Here is a 9,430-nt window from a genome sequence, read left to right on the forward strand (position 1 = left end):
TGGATCGTATGGTGATTTTATTTTTAATTTTTTGAGTAAGCTCCCTACTGTTTTCCATAGAGGCTGCCCCAGTTTACCTTCCCACCAACTGTGCACAAGGGTTTCAATTTCTTCACATCCTTGCCAATACTATTTTCTGTTTGTTTGTTTTTTTGATAGAAACCATCCTAAGGAGAGTGGAGTGATATGTCATTGTAGTTTTGATTTGCATTTCCCTAATGATTAGTATCTTTTCATGTGCTTATTGGCCATCTGTATATTTTCTTTGAAGAAATGTCTATTCAAGTCCTTTACCCATTTTTGAATTGTTGTTTTGCTGTTGTTGAGTTTCAGGAGTTCTCTATATATTCTGAATATTAAATCCTTATCAGATATATAACTTGCAAATATTTTCTCCCATTCTATGGTTTGTCTTTTTATTCTATTGATAGTGTCTTTTGATGTACAAGGATTTAAAATTTTCATGAAGTCCGATTTGTCTATTTTTTTCTTTTGTTGTCTGTGCCTTTAGTGTCATATCAAAGAAATCACTGCCAAATCCAATGCTGTAAAAATTTTGCCCTATGTTTTTTTCTAAGGGTCATAGTTTTAGGTCTTCCATTTAGGTCATGTATCCATTTTGGTTAATTTGTTTTATAAGGTGTGAGGTAAGGGTCCAACTTCAATTGTTGACATTTGGGACCAGGTAATTCTTTGTTGATGGGGACAACCTGTGCATTGTAGGATGTTTTAGCAATATCCCTGACTTCTCCCTGATAGATGCAGGGGGCTCTATTCCCCGGTGGGACAACCAAAAATATCTCCAGACAATGCAAATGTCTCCCTGGGCAGCAAATCTCATCCCTGGTTGGACAACTGGTGACAAGGTGGTCTTTGGGATGGAGTTGGAGCTGTGGATGGACCTCCTGGGACAAGCACAGAGCATTAAGATGTTGGGGTCCCTCCTGAATGCCCACCAGGGGATACCGACAGCAGAGGGTCCCTCCATGAGCAAGTGGACAGAAGACTGTGGCTCAGTGAGCCCAGGGGCAAAGTGGCCAAGGCAGCAGAGACAGAGGCTCTGCAGGGGCTTAGCAACGCCCACATCCCCACACCAAGGCTGAGCATCCAGTCTGCCAACAGCAGAGGCCAAAAACTCACCTCCAGTGTGGTACCGTTGCCTGGGGGAGAACAGAATGCTACCTGGAAGCAAGGTGATTAACTGAGAACCCTCCCTTTATGGAGGGGGCTGCACTTTGTCTTCCAAATTAGGAAACAGGGCATGTTCTTGTATCAGAAGACTCAATTTGCAAAATACGTTTATCTGTGGATTCAATATATTCCCAATAAAAATCCCAATGAGGATTTTGCTGTACTTGACAAACTCATTCTAAACGTTACACGGACATGCATGAAGCTCTGAATAGCCCAGAACACTCTTAAAGATGAATGAGGCCGGTGTTATGGACAGAACTGTGCCCCCACCGATATCTATGTTGAAGCCCTAACCCTCAATGAGGCTGTATTTGGAGATGGGGTCTTTAAGGAAGTAATTAAGGTTAAATGAGGTCATAAGAGTGGCCTCTAATCCAAAGTGACTGTGGTCCTTATAAGAAGAGGACATCAGGACACAGATGTACACAGAGGGACGACCATGTGAGGACAGGGGGAGGAGACAGCTGTCTACACGCCCAGGAGAGAGGCCTCAGGAGGAACCCACCCTGCGACACCTGGATCTTGGACATCCAGCTTCCGGAACTGAGAGACAATGTGTTTGTGTTTAAGCGGCCCAGCCTGAGCAGACTGTGCGTAGCGGAACAAGCTCTCCTGGGCGTCCCGACTAACAGACCACAGTGGTTAGGAGAGGCCGGGTCTGCACAGAGGGTGGCAGGGAATAGGGAACCGAGACAGAGTACAATGGTCGCTTGACTTGTGAAAAAGGTGCTTCGCAGGCTCATGGGTAAAGGATGGTCTTTGTGAGTCAAGGGCACTGGGATGAGTAAGTGTCTATATGGAAAAAAACCTAGGTGTCCTTTTGGAAAGATGGCTTACACAGGACAAAAATACACTAACCATAAAACACAGATAAATCTGACTACATTAAAAGAAAACTCTTATGCACTCAGAAGACATGGTTTTAAGGGAGGAAAGGTAAGCTGGAGCTGGGGAGGATCTGTGACGATACATGGGTGACAAAGCAGCAGTGTCGGGTCACACAGAGTCCTACAAACGAGAACAAGGAAGGTGGACCAAAGGCTCAAACAGTACGTCACCGTCGCGGAAATCCAAGTAGCCAATAAGTAAATATATAAAGAGCCTCAGCAGCAATCAAGCAAATGCAAACAAAACCAAAACGAGATACCACAGAAAGCCTGGAACGCAAAGAGCTGATCAGCCCTGAGCTGCGAGGGTTGTGGGGCGTGGAACTCGCTGAAGCCCTGGCGGGGCCGGTGGAGCAGCTCCGTCGGGCACTCGCTACCCGAGTCCAGCGCGCACGTGCGTTTCCCCGGCAGAGCTCGTGTCCCCGTACAACAGGGACAGGCCCGCCCAGACAAGGCCGCCCACTGGGGCAGGTGTGGCTGTGCCCCTCAGATCCACCCCCGCGGCTGCAGGGGCCACCGGTGGCTGACGGAGGGGCTCCCCAGGGAAGCCTGGGAGGTGACGCCCTGCAGCTTTCTGGCCATCACCGCGGCGCCCGTGCACAGTTCACCGCTGAGGACGCACCTGGCGAGAAGCAGCGCGCGGGCGGAAGGGCGTTCGCGTGAGCCTCCCGAGTCCACGTTGCCCGAATAGCCACGCTTCTGCGCGGACACACGGAGGCTTCAGTCCTGCAAAGTCCGCCACTCTTGCCGGCGTGCCCACAAGCTCGGGGATTCCTGGACTGTCCCCCCACGCAACCCCGTCACCAAGGTCAAGAGGAGGGCGGGCCTGGGCTGAGCCTGCACCCACCTCCGTCTCCCGGGGCTGAAGAGGCCACCACGTCCCTTCCCCACCACAGAGCCTCACCTCCTCCCTGCCCTGAGTCCTCGGGACCAAGCCCACTCCGTCCCTTCTCTCCATCGGTGCCCCTCGCGAGAAGCCCCGCCTCCCGGACCACCCCTCGTTTCACCACTGTGTGCCCACGAGGCTCTGCCTGCCCCTAGAATTCTTCCACTGATTCTGGACCCCTCCCTAAAAACCCAGGTCATCACCGATGACCATCCGCGGCCAGGCCATGTCCCCTCATTTCCCCAGCTCATTTCATTAGCTCCTGGATCAATGCCACCCTCGCCATTCACTCCTGCCTGAATCTGTCACTGTGGAAATGTACACTCAGCTCCTTCCCGGACCGGCCCTTCAGGAGTCCTGGCCTCCGCCCCCCGGCCCCTCACTGCCACGGCCTCACCCCAAGCTTGTCCTCCCAACCCCAACCCCCACTGCACACCTCCTGCTCCTGACACCCACCAGCAGGGGCTCCAGGCCAGCGACCCGGGCCTGCGCTGCCCCTACCTCATGCACCCGGCCCACAGGTGCAGTCAGCCCTCGAATTTCCCTCCACTTCCTCCCATTTCTCTGCATCGTCACCCTGGGACCCCCCCCTGGCAACGGCTCCATGTTTAAAAGGATCCTAGGTCCTCCTGCCGCCTGCTTCCTCCCGCTGATAGGAGGGTCCCTATCAGCACATAGACAAGCTGTGTGTCCTCCTACCTTGGAAGACAAGCCTTCCACCAGAATCCCCTCGGCTCTCCTCACCGCCCCTGCAAGATATGCCCGCTGCCCCCAAGCCTCTCCTCCTCCAGCACACGGAGGAAAGGGCTGTCAGAGCCCTGGATGGCCGGCTCTGCCCACCCAGCATGGCCTCGTCCACGCTCACAGTTGCCCGAGTGCTGTCACCCTGGCTATCACCTCCCTCCTGAACTACAGGCCGGTGGCCAGCGCCATCTCGGTCTGGTCCCCTCCTGCTCTGGGGTAGGCAGCTGCAGCCACGCCTGGACACCTGCCACAGACTCAGGCAGCACCCCGTGGACCCGCCTGGGCTCTGGCCATGCTGTCCCCCCCCCATTTCCTACCTTGGAGGGACGCGGCCCCAGCCCCCTGCAGCCGGGGGCAAGACCTTGGTTGTTTAGTCCCTTCCCGGCCTCGGGTCATTCTGCAGGTAGACGTGGGCCCCTCGCCAGGCCCTTCCAGGCTCTCTCTGGGATCCCAGGGGGCGGGTCCCTTCTGCCACAGCAGCAGAGGGATGTAGGTGCACATGTGTTCTTGCCCGGGGAAATTTCTAGGGCCAGGAAACTGGCTGTCCCGAGAGAGCCCTGCATTTTGCAGGTGTCTCTTCAATTAGCAAAGCCTTACCTTCCTTTCCTCGCTGGCCTGTGCATCCGTGGGACATGGCTACCTGAGGGTCAGCACTTCTACCAGCAGGAAGGACATGTCGTCATCGGCGGCTGCCAGGCTGGAAGGGACCCTCAGCCGCCCACAGACACGCCGCTCACGCCCGTGGGTGACCACCCCACGCAGACAACGGCACCGAGGGGAGTATTCTGGCCAAGTCAACCCTCCTTGCAAAGAGGTCATTGGACTCAGACATAATAGAATCCACTGTCTTGTCTTGATTGATCACACGCTGGAGGTCAGTTTTTAATTTAATTTGATATCATAGCCCCAAAGTTCGGCTTATCCTCAGAGCTGAATGATGCTGCACGCTCTTACCGAGCTGCCAAGTGCTTATGAGGAGTAAACACTCACAGACCCCGACTCCGCCAGTTTAAGTTTGTGAAAATATGGGGTAGTTGGCATTCATCCTTCCATACTCAGTATAAGAGCGGCTAAGTGAACGTGCTAGGAGGAGACCCTGGCCCACGAGGGAGCAGGACCCTCTGTGCACTGAGCACAGACAGGAGGCTGGCCCCTGGCCTCACCACCTCCTGAGGCTCTGCGGCTGTTGCATCAGCCAGGACGGTGCCCGTGCGCTCGGATGAGTCATTTCCCCTCAAAGGGGCCCCCAAAGGCCCATCAGCCTCCCCGGCTCAGCCCTCCGCCCCCTACGACTCTGGGCAGGTGCGGGACTAAGACCCCAGGCAGTGTGGCCGAGGGGCCTTGGGGGTCCACCTGCTGTTCCGGAAGGGAGTACTGACCCGAGATCGTCACAGGGCACGAGGAGTCCTGAACCAGAGCCAGAACCCACACACACACTCGAGAGGCTTGCCCCGCAGACAGGAGTGGACCCGACCCGACCCGACATACGTGCTTACCCAGGATGGACGACAGGGCCACGAGGGTCCACAGGCTGAGCAGGAAGGGGGCCCGCACGGAGAGCCACCGCAGGCTGGCCACCGGGACCCCGCCACTGCTGTTCCGGGGGGCGGCGAGCGGCTGCGGGTGCACGGTGTCCAACAGCCAGGCCAGCAGCGCCAGGGCACACACGCCAGAGCCCTGTGCCCGCATGCTGGACATGGGGCCCCCGCACACGCCTCGCCAGGCTCGGGGTGTCCACCGTGATTCCATCTCCTTCCCTGTCCTGAGTTCTGGCCAGTGGGCTGTCCTAGGGCTGGCTCTCTCCCCGGAGGAGTTCAAAGCCTTTGCAGGGAGCGTTTGCCCACTTCCCTGTGCTGGGAGATAAGGGGCCAGCCCAACCCCTCATGAGATTAGTCTGCCTGTCACGTAAAAGAGAAGCAGATGAAGAAACGGGGTTTAATTGGTGCTTTATCAGGTGTTCCAGTCTTTGCTTGGAATACTGCCCGGGATGGGGGAACCACAGAAAGGGATCACACCCAGTAACACTTCCCCAGGTCCAGCGCTGGGCAGTGTGGTTCCCACCGTGGGGTCTGCAGCTAGCATGCGCTTCACAAAGCCCCCTCTCACCTCCTTGGGGCTCCTCGGGCATCAGGGCGGCCCCAGGGCCTTTGCTCCTGCCAAGCCCCCTTCCTCCAAGTCAGGCTCAGGCTCCTGGGGCCCCCATCTCAGCTGGCTCCCCGGCTGCTCCTCCGGCCACTTACCTGTGCCCAGGTAACCTTGCCCATGGCAGGTGAGGACCCCCGACCAGAGGCCGGGGAGGTGGGGCGGGGTATCCTGCATGGTCAGGCCCAAGCACACCAGGCAGATGGGGGTGGGGACAGAGGTCTGGCCTGGCATGTTGTGTTGGAACCCAAGCAGGTGAGGGGACCCACACGCGTGAGAGGAAGAGGCTGTCCTGGGGGCTGAGATGGAGATGGGTTTCCTAAAGGGGTGGATCAAACACGTAAGCACATTGAGAACAATGGGACCTGGGTTTCTTACTGTCAGCAGAGGGAGTTGCAAATTTCAAGAGAGAAAATGACTGTAAACTCTGACTTGGATTGTAGTTGATGACATCTGTGTGAACTTATCATTTTCAAAATATACAGGTGGCTATGGACATAACCGTAGATATAAGAAACCGCGTGTCCCCCACTTTGGACCAGGGACGTCTGGGGAGCAGCAAGCACATCCAGCGCCCAGACCGGGGCTTCTAAGCACCGTCCTCCGCCAAAGGGGCCCGCGGCCCACCTCGGCGGGCGAGCAGTTCCAGGGCCGGGGCCAGGGGAGTACAGGTGAGCCAGAAATCTTGCGTCAGAAAGTGAGTCGTTGTGTACAGAAAGGCGGGGCAGGGACACTGGAGCACCATGAACAGGCCGCCGCTGGCTGAATCTGGGACGATTTGGTCACGAAACTAAAGAATGACAGTAATGAACCATAACCCACTGAATGCGACTGGAATACACGGGTCCAGACTTACATAGATAAAGACACAGTAAATTTGGGGAGGAATATGGGATACTTCCCGCCTCAGAAAACCTCTCCATAAAATGCTTCCTAACTACACTGGGGGGAAAAGCAACTTTATAGTGAAGATGCCTGAAAACGCTGCCTTAGGTAAAGGTCAAAGTGAACACGGGAGCCTCTCAGCTGAGGGGCAGGTGGGAGTCCTGCCAGGTGGCAGAGCGCCATGGGGACGGCATCGCCCCACGTCTGGGACATTCCTGCCGCAGCCCTGTAACCTGCCTCTGGTCACAAGGAAAATCTGACAGGCCCACACTGAGGGGCTTTCTGCAAAATGAATGAACCGTAACCGTCAAGGGTGACGGCTAAAGCAATGGTCGATTTTGGGTTGGAGTCTCTGCTAAAGGATGCTGGGGGACAGTCGGAGAAACTTCATGGAATCTGAGGGCTAGAGGGTGGTCGCAATTCGAGTTAGCGTCCGGACGCGGAGGTATAGGGGGATGAAGAGACATCTCGTTTGCAGTTTACTCTCAAATGGTCAGGAAACATTTCTACAAATAAAGTTTATATAAAAAATACACATTTATTGATAACTTCTGCTTCAGTTACAGTGTAGAAAGTCACAAGAGACTGTCTAGATTCACCCAGCAATCATACAAGCTGGTTAAGCTATAAATTCATAGTATTAAAAACCCATTAAAAGGCTGAGGATACAAGGAAACCTAAAAGAATTAAGCCCCAGGAAGTGGGGAGCCCCTCGTGGGAATGCAGGGGGTGGAGGAGGCTTCCACTTTAGTCAGGGACAGTGGACTTACAGGACCCATATGCCGGTGGGAATGACAGAAAAATAGTCAAAAATCTAAAACCCTTGTAAATGGAACCCCAGCCCAGGAGAGGAGAGGCAATGGGACAGAAGCAATACTTGAAAAGTTAGGTGCCAAGAATTTCCCCAAATTGATCAGCAACGTCAAGCACACATTCACGAATCTCAGTGAAACCCAAGCAGAACACATTCGTAAAGACCCACACAGCTCGGTACGTCACAGCCAGCTCCTGCAAACCAACGTCAAGAGAACATCTAAAAGCAACCAAAGGAAAAAGACATCACCCTTAGGGGTCAGCAGTTAGCATGTTAGCTCTCATTGCAGCAGGAACAACGCAGTCAGAAGACGGTGAAACACATCACCCCTGAGCTGACCAAAAAAACCAAAACAAACAACCATAAGCAAAGGAATAATCCCTGCATGCCTGGAATTTCATGCAAAGCAAAAACATCCTTCAAACATGGAAGGTAAATAAAAATGTCAGAGCTTGGAATGAATTTGTTGTTAACAAAACTCATGTGATGAAATAATGAAGTTTTTCAGGCTGGGAGAAAAAGGCCCCAGATTGGAAACAGAGAAGAGCGTGGAGGAATAGTTGTACGAGAAAGGTAATCATGCAGGTAAATACAGGTGCGATGCCCTCATGCAACATCTGTGTGACGCCAAGACAAATGGTGAGGAGGCCAGGTGGGCAGGAACATCTGATGCTCTTGACTTGTTCAGTCACCACCTGTAGCAGTAACACAAAGGGTACAGTCGCCAGGAGGAGCCTTAAGGAGCCAGAGCTACAGAGGAATATGTGAACGAATGAAAAGGCATAGGATTCTTGGACTGAAAGATCTGATACCATGAAGAGAAAGATTGTAGGTAAGTAAATCCATAGACTTAATGTGATCCCAATAAAAATATTGAAAGAATACTTTTAACTATACTCTTTTTAAAGTGTAAATAAACAAAGTAAAGGATTTTCTTTTTTTTTTATCCCTCCCCCTGCTTACCCTTTGGTAACCGTAAATTTGTTTTCTATGTGAGTCTGCTTATGTTTTGTAAATAAGTTCATTTGTATCATTTTTTTAGGTTCCATGTATAAGTGATATCATACCGTATTTCTCTTTCTCTGACTTACTTCACTCAGTATGACAATCTCTAAGTCCATCCATGTTGCTGCAAATGACATCGTTTCATTCTTTTTTTATGGCTGAGTAATATTCCATTGTGTATATGTGCCACATCTTCTTTATCCATTCCTCTGTGGATGGAAATTTAGGTTGATTCCATGTCCTGACTGTTGTAAATAATGCTGCTATCAACACTGGGGTGTATGTACCTTTTTGAATTATGGTTTTCTCCAGATATATGCCCAGGAGTGGGATTGCAAGGTCATATGGTAGCTCTGTTTTCACTTTTTTTTTTACAATCTAAACACTTTATCAACAGCGGGTCACCCTCGTGGGCCAAGTGGTCACGAGACGTCCAGGACCCAGTCCCAAGTTCAGCACAGCCTCCGAGCCTCTTGCTGTGACTCCAGTGGGGCTGAGCACGTCGCCCTTGCGCACGGGGCCTTTCACATCTCGGATGATGGAGGGCTCGTGTAGCCCATGAATTCTATGTGCACCTGTGTGCACTGTCCCCATGAACCGGTCCTGCCCAGCACCTTGGTGACCCTGGCAAGCTTGATGGGCTGCACACGGCTCGTGCCCGTGATGGCGGCACAGCGGCGGTTGGGCGGAGAACCTGTTTTTACTTTTTAAAGGAACCTCCATGTTGTTCTCCACAGTGGCTGCACCCACCTCCATTCCTGCCAACAGTGTAGGAGGGTTCCCTTTTCTCCACACCCTCTCCAGCATTTATTGCTTGTAGACTTTTTTTTAATGCTTTATTTTTTAATTTTTTAATTTTATTTTATTTGCCTT

The sequence above is a fragment of the Balaenoptera ricei genome, chromosome 3 (genome assembly GCF_028023285.1).
Source record: "Balaenoptera ricei isolate mBalRic1 chromosome 3, mBalRic1.hap2, whole genome shotgun sequence".
Taxonomy (NCBI): domain Eukaryota; kingdom Metazoa; phylum Chordata; class Mammalia; order Artiodactyla; family Balaenopteridae; genus Balaenoptera; species Balaenoptera ricei.